Source organism: Poecilia formosa, unplaced genomic scaffold, assembly GCF_000485575.1.
Source record: "Poecilia formosa unplaced genomic scaffold, Poecilia_formosa-5.1.2 Scaffold809, whole genome shotgun sequence".
NCBI classification, from domain to species: domain Eukaryota; kingdom Metazoa; phylum Chordata; class Actinopteri; order Cyprinodontiformes; family Poeciliidae; genus Poecilia; species Poecilia formosa.
In genome coordinates, this window is record NW_006800748.1 from 99,135 (window position 1) to 109,081 (window position 9,947).

A 9,947-nucleotide genomic window follows, 5' to 3' on the forward strand; every position below is an offset into this window, starting at 1 on the left:
ATATACTGCAGCTTTAATGTGAAATGAACATTTTCAGTTAAAGAGTAGCCTACATTATTTAAAATGAGCTTAGAATTAGCTTAGCTACTGAATCAGTTTTAGCTTTTATCCATAAAGTAATTCTCAAGAAATTAAGTATTCCTTGTGTGTCCAGTTATGGATATCACAAAAGCGTTTTTGACACTTTATGAATTACACATGTAATTGATTTAAACAGCATGCAGCACAAACACATTGAGTGTGTGTTGCAGGGAGCAGAAACCCTCCTGATTGGGTAAATCCACTGCAGTCGCTCACTTTGACTTTCTTTTGGGAGGGATTTGATCCGACGTGGGATAAATCGGTAAATCAGCAGGAGCGGAGTGGCTGCGTTAAATGAAATCATGACCCGACTTCATCAAGCCGTAAACCTTCCCCCCCTCCAGTGATGGGAATGTGAAACCTGGACAGCTTTATGTTCCAGTTTGAACCCTAACATGTATACATATTTATCTGATGAGCGGGAGGAAAAAGAAAATAAAAGAACCGGGACTAACATCTGGAAGAGTGAGCTCCTGCGTTGGCAGCCGGTGCCCAAGTCGATTTCAGATTTATGGTCGAATGATGGATTTGGCTCCAGCTGGATCAGTGAATGATGTGAGGCCTCGGTTCTGTTGGCCTTGAAAGCTGGCTGCCACAGCTCTGCCACGCCGCCTGCCAGCCCCCGCTGCAGCTCCACGCTGCTTTTCAGTCTCTGCTTTCATTACTCTGTGTTTGGGTTTCGCTCTGGGCGTCGACTGTGTGTGCATTCGTGATTTAAATACCGACTGCCCTGTGATGGCATCATTTTTGAAACATTTCTCAGGCCAAGGCTACTCATAAAAAGAAAGAAAGAAAAAAAAATAATTAGAGTGAAATGTCTTTCTTTTTTTTTATGATGATGATGATCACCACCTTGTAGCCTTCTCTGATTCACACAAACACTGGCAGATTGTGATTAAATCCTAAACGGAAAGTGTTAACGTGAGAAGAACGTCCAGTCTCTCGTCGGGCCTCGATCAGAGCCAAAACCACATTCCTCCAGCAGTTCCCCGTCTCTTACATCTGCCTGCATGGACGCGGTCTCACTTGACTGGAGCGAGGAATTTATTTAGCTTTTCTGTGATGAAATATTACTCAGACGCCAGGCCCCTGCGCTCCTCCAGCACTTATTTGTGATCCCCCTGGCTGTCGTTATGTTATGAGTTTTTGGGGCTTCTGTTTTACTGTGCAGGCTGCTGCTGCTGCTGCTGCTGCTGCTGCTGCTGCTGCTGCTGCTGCTGCTGCTGCTGCCTCTCTCTGTGCTGGTGGGAATTATCTGTGACCTCACAGGACTATGAGCAATATTTTACCGTCTGGATTAGTTCTGTGTAAAGAAATCATCTTTGGTTCATACACTTACACACATTTAACATTAAGCTTAAGAGTTATTTTTTATTTTTGTCTACATAAACCCCCCCCCACCGCCGCTTCCATAGTTAATGTTCAAGGCTCTAAAAATTAAAACGGGGAAACCATCTTGCAGTGTGAAAGAAAAAAAAAAAGGTTTTGTGAGCCTTTTCTTTACGGTAACACTTTATATGAAGACTGACATGATGCAGTCATAAACATAAGACCTGTTATGAACATGAATGAGTTTTTATGGATGTTTGACTGTTATCATGAAGTGTCATTTGGCAAATAAAGACACTTTTAATGTAAAGTTGCATTAAAAGTGCCAACTTTGCGTTATTTGTTATTTAATGACACTTTAATGCAAAGTTTACACTTTTAATTAAACTTTTAATTAAACTTTGCATTAAAGTGTCATTATTTACAACAGTCATAAACATTCATAAAGACTCCTTCATGTTCATAACAGTTATGTTTATGACAGTGTCATGTCAGTCTTACACACACCCCTTCAAATAAAGTGTTACCACATTTCCAGACTGATTGTTTCTGCTCTGTTCTTGAATTTCTTCAGACCTTTTGGCCTACTTCATGTCGTCAGACAGGTGCTTTTTAAAAGATCTGTTTTTATTGCAGACGTCTGGTTGTAATGTGACCTTGGTGTTGCCGATGGAGCTGAACTCAGCGGTCATTAGTTATGTCGGTATGGAGACATGACTCCATCATGACTTGTATGATTCAGCTGGATTTCAAAGAGTCAGGCGCAACTTTTTATCTCTCAATAAATGAAGTGCTCATTTACACACAACATTTTTTTTTACTAAGGTTATGTTCGTGTGACTTTAACATTTGTTACATGAGCTGAAATGTGTGACATTAAGAACAAAACAAAATGTTTCTTGAAAACAAGCAGAGTGTTCACAATCTGCTCTATAGCACAAACCTCAGAGACAGAATCTATTATTATTACTACTACTACACTGGGTTACTTTTTTTTTTTTATTGTTGTTGTCTATGTTTTTTCAACTGAATTAGGATTATTTTGCATCACTGAATTAAAAAAATCACACCCGTTTTTCTCACTCAGATCAGATTTGATTCTATTTTGATTTAGAGAAATCTGATCTTCTGACTAAATTCATAACATTTTGTGACATTATCAGTTCATTTCCATTAATATTTCTCGTCCAACAAAGGTTTTAGGAGAAAAGAAATTGTTTTCTAACAGAGAGTATTAATTAAATGTTATAAACTTGGATTTCTGTAAATTGAATAAACACTGATAATGTGAACTGATCCAGATGTGAGAACAAGTTTCATGCTCATGTTGTTTCATAGTACAGAAAGTCGACCCGATGGAGCAAAACCAAAGTGACTTTTGGATTCAGCTCATCAAAATGACCCTAAAACAGCTGAAAAACCCCAGACAATGTTTTGACTGTTGACCAGTGTTATTGTTACAAGATGAAGAATAAACCTCAAACTGTGTTTCAGTCTTTTATTTAGCGAAACGACGTATTAAAAGTAACAGCCCCACAAACGCAGCATGACTCCATCAAGTCAGTACAATAAACTACTTTGTTGCACTTGAACATTTTATACCTGGTGCATATTTTCTCTGCATTGAAAATATATTTATATAAAAATAAAAAGAAAACCCAGGTACAAATCTAAAGATTTCTCTTTGTAATTCTGGGCTGTGGATGCGGGAGGAGGGTGAACTGCTCTTACCTCAACGAGGCAGTGTCTGGGTAAATTGCAGGCTGTGCCAGATGCTGCGTTCTCAAACCGTCCGGTCCGACGGGGTAAAAGCAACGTTTTAGTGCCTGGCTGACGGCTAACCTCCTCATGAAACAGGCGGCCACACCGGCTTCAGAGGATGAAGTTTTCTGCTCAAAGCGGCTGCTGGTGACACCACAGAATGTGAAAACAACAATCATGGCATTCGCTGCTGGCATGACGGTTATTTTTAAACGGTGCTGCAGCAGAAACACTGCCAACACCCAGAACTCATTCATGGGAGCGAAAAACAAAACATTAATGAAGGTCAGTCCAATTACGAAAGCATTGCATGTTTATGGAATAATAATAATAATTTAAAAAAACAGATCTTCTTTAAACACCAAATGCTAAAGTTGTCAGTTTTATCTCCTCTGCTCTAAGGCAGTGAAAGATAACATCCAAATCTCATCCTTACAAAACTCTAAAACAAAAGTCGGTTCAGTTCCCAAACGACAGGTTCGGGTTCCTGTGTAGATATTAAACCACGCTCAAGATCATGTTCCCAGAATTTCTTAAATATTTCCAAACACTCGATGAAGACATTCCAAGGAAAATGACAGCATGAATCTGAGAAAAGCTTTTCACATTACTGCAGGAAACTTAAAGCACCGTGACGGAAACAACTGGATCCACCCCAAAAAGCTGCTTCATTTCTGTCAAGTGTCACTTTGAGTTGCTTTTTCAATCGTCTGACGATAATGCAATAAATAAAAAAAAAGAATAAAATAAAAAACAGCTCAAGCATGATTGACTTTTTGAAAAAGCATATTTTAAATGGAATTGGGTCAAAATAAATAATCATCTGAAGTCCAGATAAACCACAGAAATGGTTCTGTGTTGAAATCAACATTTCACATCAGTTCCCAAAATCAGATGGTAGAAAACGTGTGTGACAAACTGAAGAGGAGAGAGTGAAGAGACGACCGGTAACCAGACTTTCAGATTGTGTGTAGAGGAATTATTAAAAACCCCTCTGCATGTATGCTTCAGCTTTATGAAATGTTTTAGGAAAATGGCTGACTTATTGTCTAAAAGGGTGTGTGCAAATTATTAACAGCAGGGAATCAATAATTGCAATTAAAAAAAAAATGTAACCTCAGTTATGGCCCCACTGAATAAATTTAGCTTCTCAAATTAAAGGTTGGGTTTTCATGATTATGTCTCTGTGATATTAAAAAGGCTTTTTGCACATCGCAACAGAGCTGCAAAAAATGTCTCCACATCAAAACATATAGAGAACTTAAGATGCTTCCAACTACGTCCATTACTTAGAAAATCTGTTTCCAATGTAACAGTAAGTTATTTCTTTTTGTCAAAGTTACAAACCGCTGCACGTTACATAGCAGACATCCATAGGACATAAAAAATTGATTATACATGAAAATGATCTAAAAACCCAAAAGGAAAACAAACATAATAAACATGTTCTGTAGATCCGGACCTGTGAGGAGGAAGTTATTCCTCACAGCCTGGAGGCCATCTCCAGTCATCAGTCTTGTTTGATAAATAATCAAGTTTAATCTTGTAAATGCAGAGAATCAGAAACTGAATATTAGTATTGAGATGAATTTAGCCCAGAGAACAGCTGTTGTTGTATCAGCCTTCTAGATCTCAACGGTCTTCTGGTTCTGCATCCAGAACCAGAACCAAACATGGAGAAGCAGAATTCAGCTTCTATGCACCACAAATCTGGAACCAACTGCCAGAAAACTGCAAAACAGCTGAAACACTGAATGCCTTTAAATCAAGGCTAAACCCACCTGGTTAGAATAGATTTTGAACAATAACTAATGAAACATTGACCTTCATATTGATGTGAATGATTTTAGTGATTGCACTCATCAAAATGTAATGTTTGCCTGATTGTTGACTGTATGTTTATTTTCTTTATAACTTTATCACTTTGTTTTTATTCTGTAAAACACCTTGAACCGCCTCACTGCTGAAATGCTCCGTACAAATAACCTTGACTGGCTGATGGATTCATGTCTTATAGATGTATTTTCTATGCTGCTGCATTCTGTGACTCGTCATGTTTAAGTGAAACTTTGTCCAGCAGGTTAACAGGACATTATAACAATGTGGCAGAGAGGAGAGGGGGATGTGGGGGGGAAGGGGGGAGCACTTCCTTTTCAGTTCAGTAGATTGCAGAACAGATCTGAGTTGGCGATGTTTCTGAACTGTCAGATGGGTTCACCATGGTGACGTCCTGCCCACTCCCACACACACCGTCATCATGATCCTTTTTTCTTAAGGCCAGTTCACTCTGGCCGCTCCACCGCCTGCTTCTCTCAGTTACACGTGCAACTGAGCTTTTTTTTTTTGTATTGAATTGGCATGTGCTATAAGTTTCCCTTTAAAAATAAAAAATAAAAAACAAACATCAACAACGTGGCGATGATGCCCATCTGCCAAAAACGGCCCAGAATGTCCTCGTTTGGCCGCCGTCAGTATTTACATGTGGTTCCGTGTAAGCATCAGTTCTCCCCATCTTGTTCTCGGCGGTTTCTGTTCTAGTTTATTATGAGAAACGCAGACAGGAAATATTTTTCGAGTGCCTTAGGTTAGCTCAACAAGTCGGAGACAGAGAAAGTGGCTCCAAATGTGATTCCAACAAGAAGCAGTCAGGCATAAGGTTCCACTTTCGTGATGAAAAGAAGAAGCCAGCTTGATTTCTGATTCTGAAGTTAATGGGTTTTTTTTTATTTTATTTTTTTTTTTTAGAAATATCATGGAGACTCAAGGGCATCTAAACTCTTTTTAGGTGCTTGGAGTAAATAAAATAAGTTAAACTGTGAAATGTCTATTTCTCATCACTACCTAGGATATCATCTTCCTGTCTTGGAAGCTACATGTATTTTAATTTCTCCTGGTGGAAAAAATTTGATTTATTATCTGTAATTTGTGGAGCAGTAATACATCTTTGACCTGCTGCTGTCTCTCTTGTGATTGGCTCGGGATCACAGTATCCATGATTTGAGACTAGAAGCTGTGCTTCAGCAGACACCTGTGAAATTACAGCTGACCCAAAACAGTCCAGATGCTGAAACCATTCCAGGTCTGGACCGACTTCTCTAAACAGTCATTTTAATCTCAGCGATCTGACAGTTAGACCCAGAGCTTTCTGAGATGTTCGGGGTGAAGGATAGAGCTCTGATGAAAATATGGACCTCCTTTATGGCAGTCTAATTACTCCGGCATGCAGGAGCCATACTTCCTCATCAAATGTGAGATTATTTTTAGAGTGCTGCATTTTTCGAATTTATTTCTGTGGCATTTTACCTGCTGTTGACCTGATTTTGCTTCTGGAAAATCAAGGTGGACAAGGTTGAAGTCTGGAGTGTGTAAAGTGTTAGTCCACGGACCTCCGCTTGCCCACCGGTGGAGCCGAGGTAAATATGGAGTTCCATGAGTTCTTTCAAACCTTTCAGCAGCACACAGGGGACACACTGCTGCTGCTGCTAGTGGTGCTGCAAAAAAAAAAAAAAAAAAAAGAGATAGAGAGAATGGGGACGCTATAAGCGGTGTGGAATATCACTTAGCATTTCAATGGAAAATGTGGATCAGTGAATCTGGAATTTGTCCACCTCAGTGCTCTGAAGGAGGGCGGGGGGGTTAAAAATGGTTGGAGTGGTTCTGGAAGCTGTTTGAGCAAATTAATAAAACTATGCAGGAGTTCAAAGACAGTTGAGCAGCAGGAAATACATAATCACAAGGTGTTTGGACAGGCTGTGTCCTCAGCGCCTCTGATTGATAACAGATTCGTGAGATCTAAGAGTTCACCAGGTAAGGGGAAAAATTCTTTAAGAGCAAAGTTGTAGCTTTTGTTTTGTTTTGGACTTTTGGTGTCTACCTGACTTTTTCTTTAGCTCAGCTGAGAGAGCTCATGTGTAGGACTAGCAGTGGCATGAACAGGGCATTTATTACCCAGGAAAAAACAGAACCCAGAGGAGAACCAAACACCTAAGAGGGTATCTAGCATAACTTCAATCCCATTACAACCTCCTAAGATAGAAGATACTGTACAAAAACCCAGTTTTCCACTGGAATGTTTGCTGTGATCCCATTTTAACCGAACAAAGCCAAACAGCCATCTTCCTGTTAAAGGTAGCAAAAATACACATCAGATAGCTGGGGCCCAAACCACTAATGTGCGGTGTGTGGTTGATGCACATCCTTGGTGTATGCACTGGGCTCCTCCAGTGGTCTGTCATGATTAGTGTGTTTAGCTCTTAAAGACCGCCCTGCCTTCTGTCACAAACAACATCTCTAAAGATGTGATCCACGACGAGTGGTGCCCAAAACAGAGATCTGAACAAACCCAAGACACTTTAACTGAGTTGTTTACACGCTAAAAATACGCTGCTTTGGGGGAAATCCCAATACATTAAAAATGCTTTCTGCCAGCATTTTTGTTGTAGCGTGTGTGCTTCTGCCAGTTCACTCCAGGATAATTAAGATACAGAGTGAAACTGAGGTGGAAGGGAAAGCATGCAGGAGGGACTGGGCAGTCGGGTCCCGTCTGGCTCAGGGGCACGTTGTCACTTCTCTGCTTCCACAGTGAAATGTACGAGACACACGTCTGGTCTGTGGCGACCACACGTTTTGGGGAACAAAACCTTCCATTGTTCTTTTCTTGGTTCAATCGGGGTCATCAACTCTCACCTTCTGGGATGAGAGTCAATGCTTTGCTGATAAATCTCACAACAAAGACAGACACCGCCTGCATAAAAGGCCTCGTGCTGTTTTTGTGATTGTGGAGCAGAGTGGGATGACTGGTTCACGTAGCAGTCATCCCACTGTTGATGATTTCTTTTTGTTGATGAAAGAAATCATCAACAAAAAGGAACAGAGATTAAAAACTTCTTTCTGCTCCATATTCACAAAATGAGAACTATTTAACTCGGATACATTTTAAATGCACAAGAAATGTAACAAACATCAACGTGTTCGATGCCATGTCGCTTCATTATAATGATTTTTAAATTTTGCTTAAATGCAGAAAGAAGTTTAGACGGTTTTATTTCACTGTGGAGATGGTTCTGCAAACGGACGGCGTTAAATGAAATATGACTTCAGAAAGGTCACACTAATCTAAAAACTGAAGACCTGAAAATGTGTGTGTGTGTGTGTGTGTGTGTGACAGAAGAGACATTAGTTACTATGACAGAAAACACCTTTTACCTTCAGGATTCCCAGGAGAATCCTGAAGAGTAAACACAGTTTGCACATCAATAATAGATTTAGGTTCTTAAATTAAACCATGACTAAATTGCTTTTTTTTGAGAATTCCCATGATTAAGCAAAACTTACTTTGTATTTGTTTATTAAATAGAAACTAAAATCAAATAACATCCCATTTTTATTAGCTATGAAAGCTAATGCTGCTAGATATTTGCAAGCATGCCCGAATGTTGGAGTTTTTAGGTAGTTAGTGTCACTAGCGCCAATGGAGGGAAAATTACACCAGTCATGTTGCTCAGATGTTTATTTATCATCATCACCAAGTAACAACAGTTTTATCAAACACATTTTACAGGAAGGCAGATGAAATGGTACAAGAAGATATAAATCTGATCATTGGATGGAAAATCCAGTCTTTATCAAAATAATTTTAAAAAAAAATACATTCATATAAATTAACAATAAAATACAAGTTACGGTCACCACTTTCATTGCTTTTTCAATGCAATAATTTATACATTTACAAAACACACATTTTCATATCTCTCAGCGTGGTTAAGAGCAGAGTTGGTGCTGGAGAGCGTTACAGTACCGGGTCATGGCTGTGGAGCCCATTTGCTTATACATCTGGTGTTCCTGTTGCTGCCTTTGAACTCCTCTTGACCTTTTTCTGCCTCCGCCACCAGCACGCGGCCGTTGTGCGAGGCGTGAGCAGCCCAGAGGCTCAGAGCTGCAAACTGAAACGCGAGCCGTGGATCCAGTTCTCCCAGCGCTTGGATCAGCTGGCTGAAAAACACCCGCCGGAGGTGGAGGCCAACGTCCCGAGTGCATACACAAACAGAGCCTGAGGTACGGTGTGATGAATTACAAACTACTTCCATGTATACACAAACTGATATAACCAAAAGATTCGTTTCTTTGACTTTTCTTTGTTAAAAACGCCTACGTAGCCGTGAACGTCTGGTTAAACATTCAATTCATGTTGAAAAAAAAAAGCAATTGTGCAGTTTTGTTCTCTTTTAAAGTCCTTCATCATGGCAGTCAGACCACTGTAAATACAAAACGTTCATTTTCAGGCACACCAATAGTACCTCCAAGACATCCTTAAAGCTAAAAATCAGGTGCAACTGCAATAAGCACTTTCTCAGAAACGGATTCTTTCCACTGGGTGACGGAGACGATTTTAATGCAACACAGTTAGACGAGACAGTTTTAATCAAAACCGACACAAGATACACACAGGCAGCCATAATAAATGCTTTAAACACTTGGCTGACAAAGAAGTAATACTGTGCAGGACAGAAAGAGGCCATGGAAGAGAAAGTTACATTTTTAAGCCTGTCCTCAGGCTTCTTGTAAACAGCAATTTAAATGTAATGCCGAACATCTGGGGAGGCTGCGGATCAAAAGGCAGACAGGGAGCGGAGCTTGGCTTTTTGGGTTCGTTTCTTTACTCTGCACCATCCTGTTCTTTGCAACAACAACAACAAAAAAAACAAAAAAAAAAAGAAAAAAAAAAAAAAAAAAAAAAAAAGGGGGGGGGGGCAAAGATACGACACTTCACATGGCAG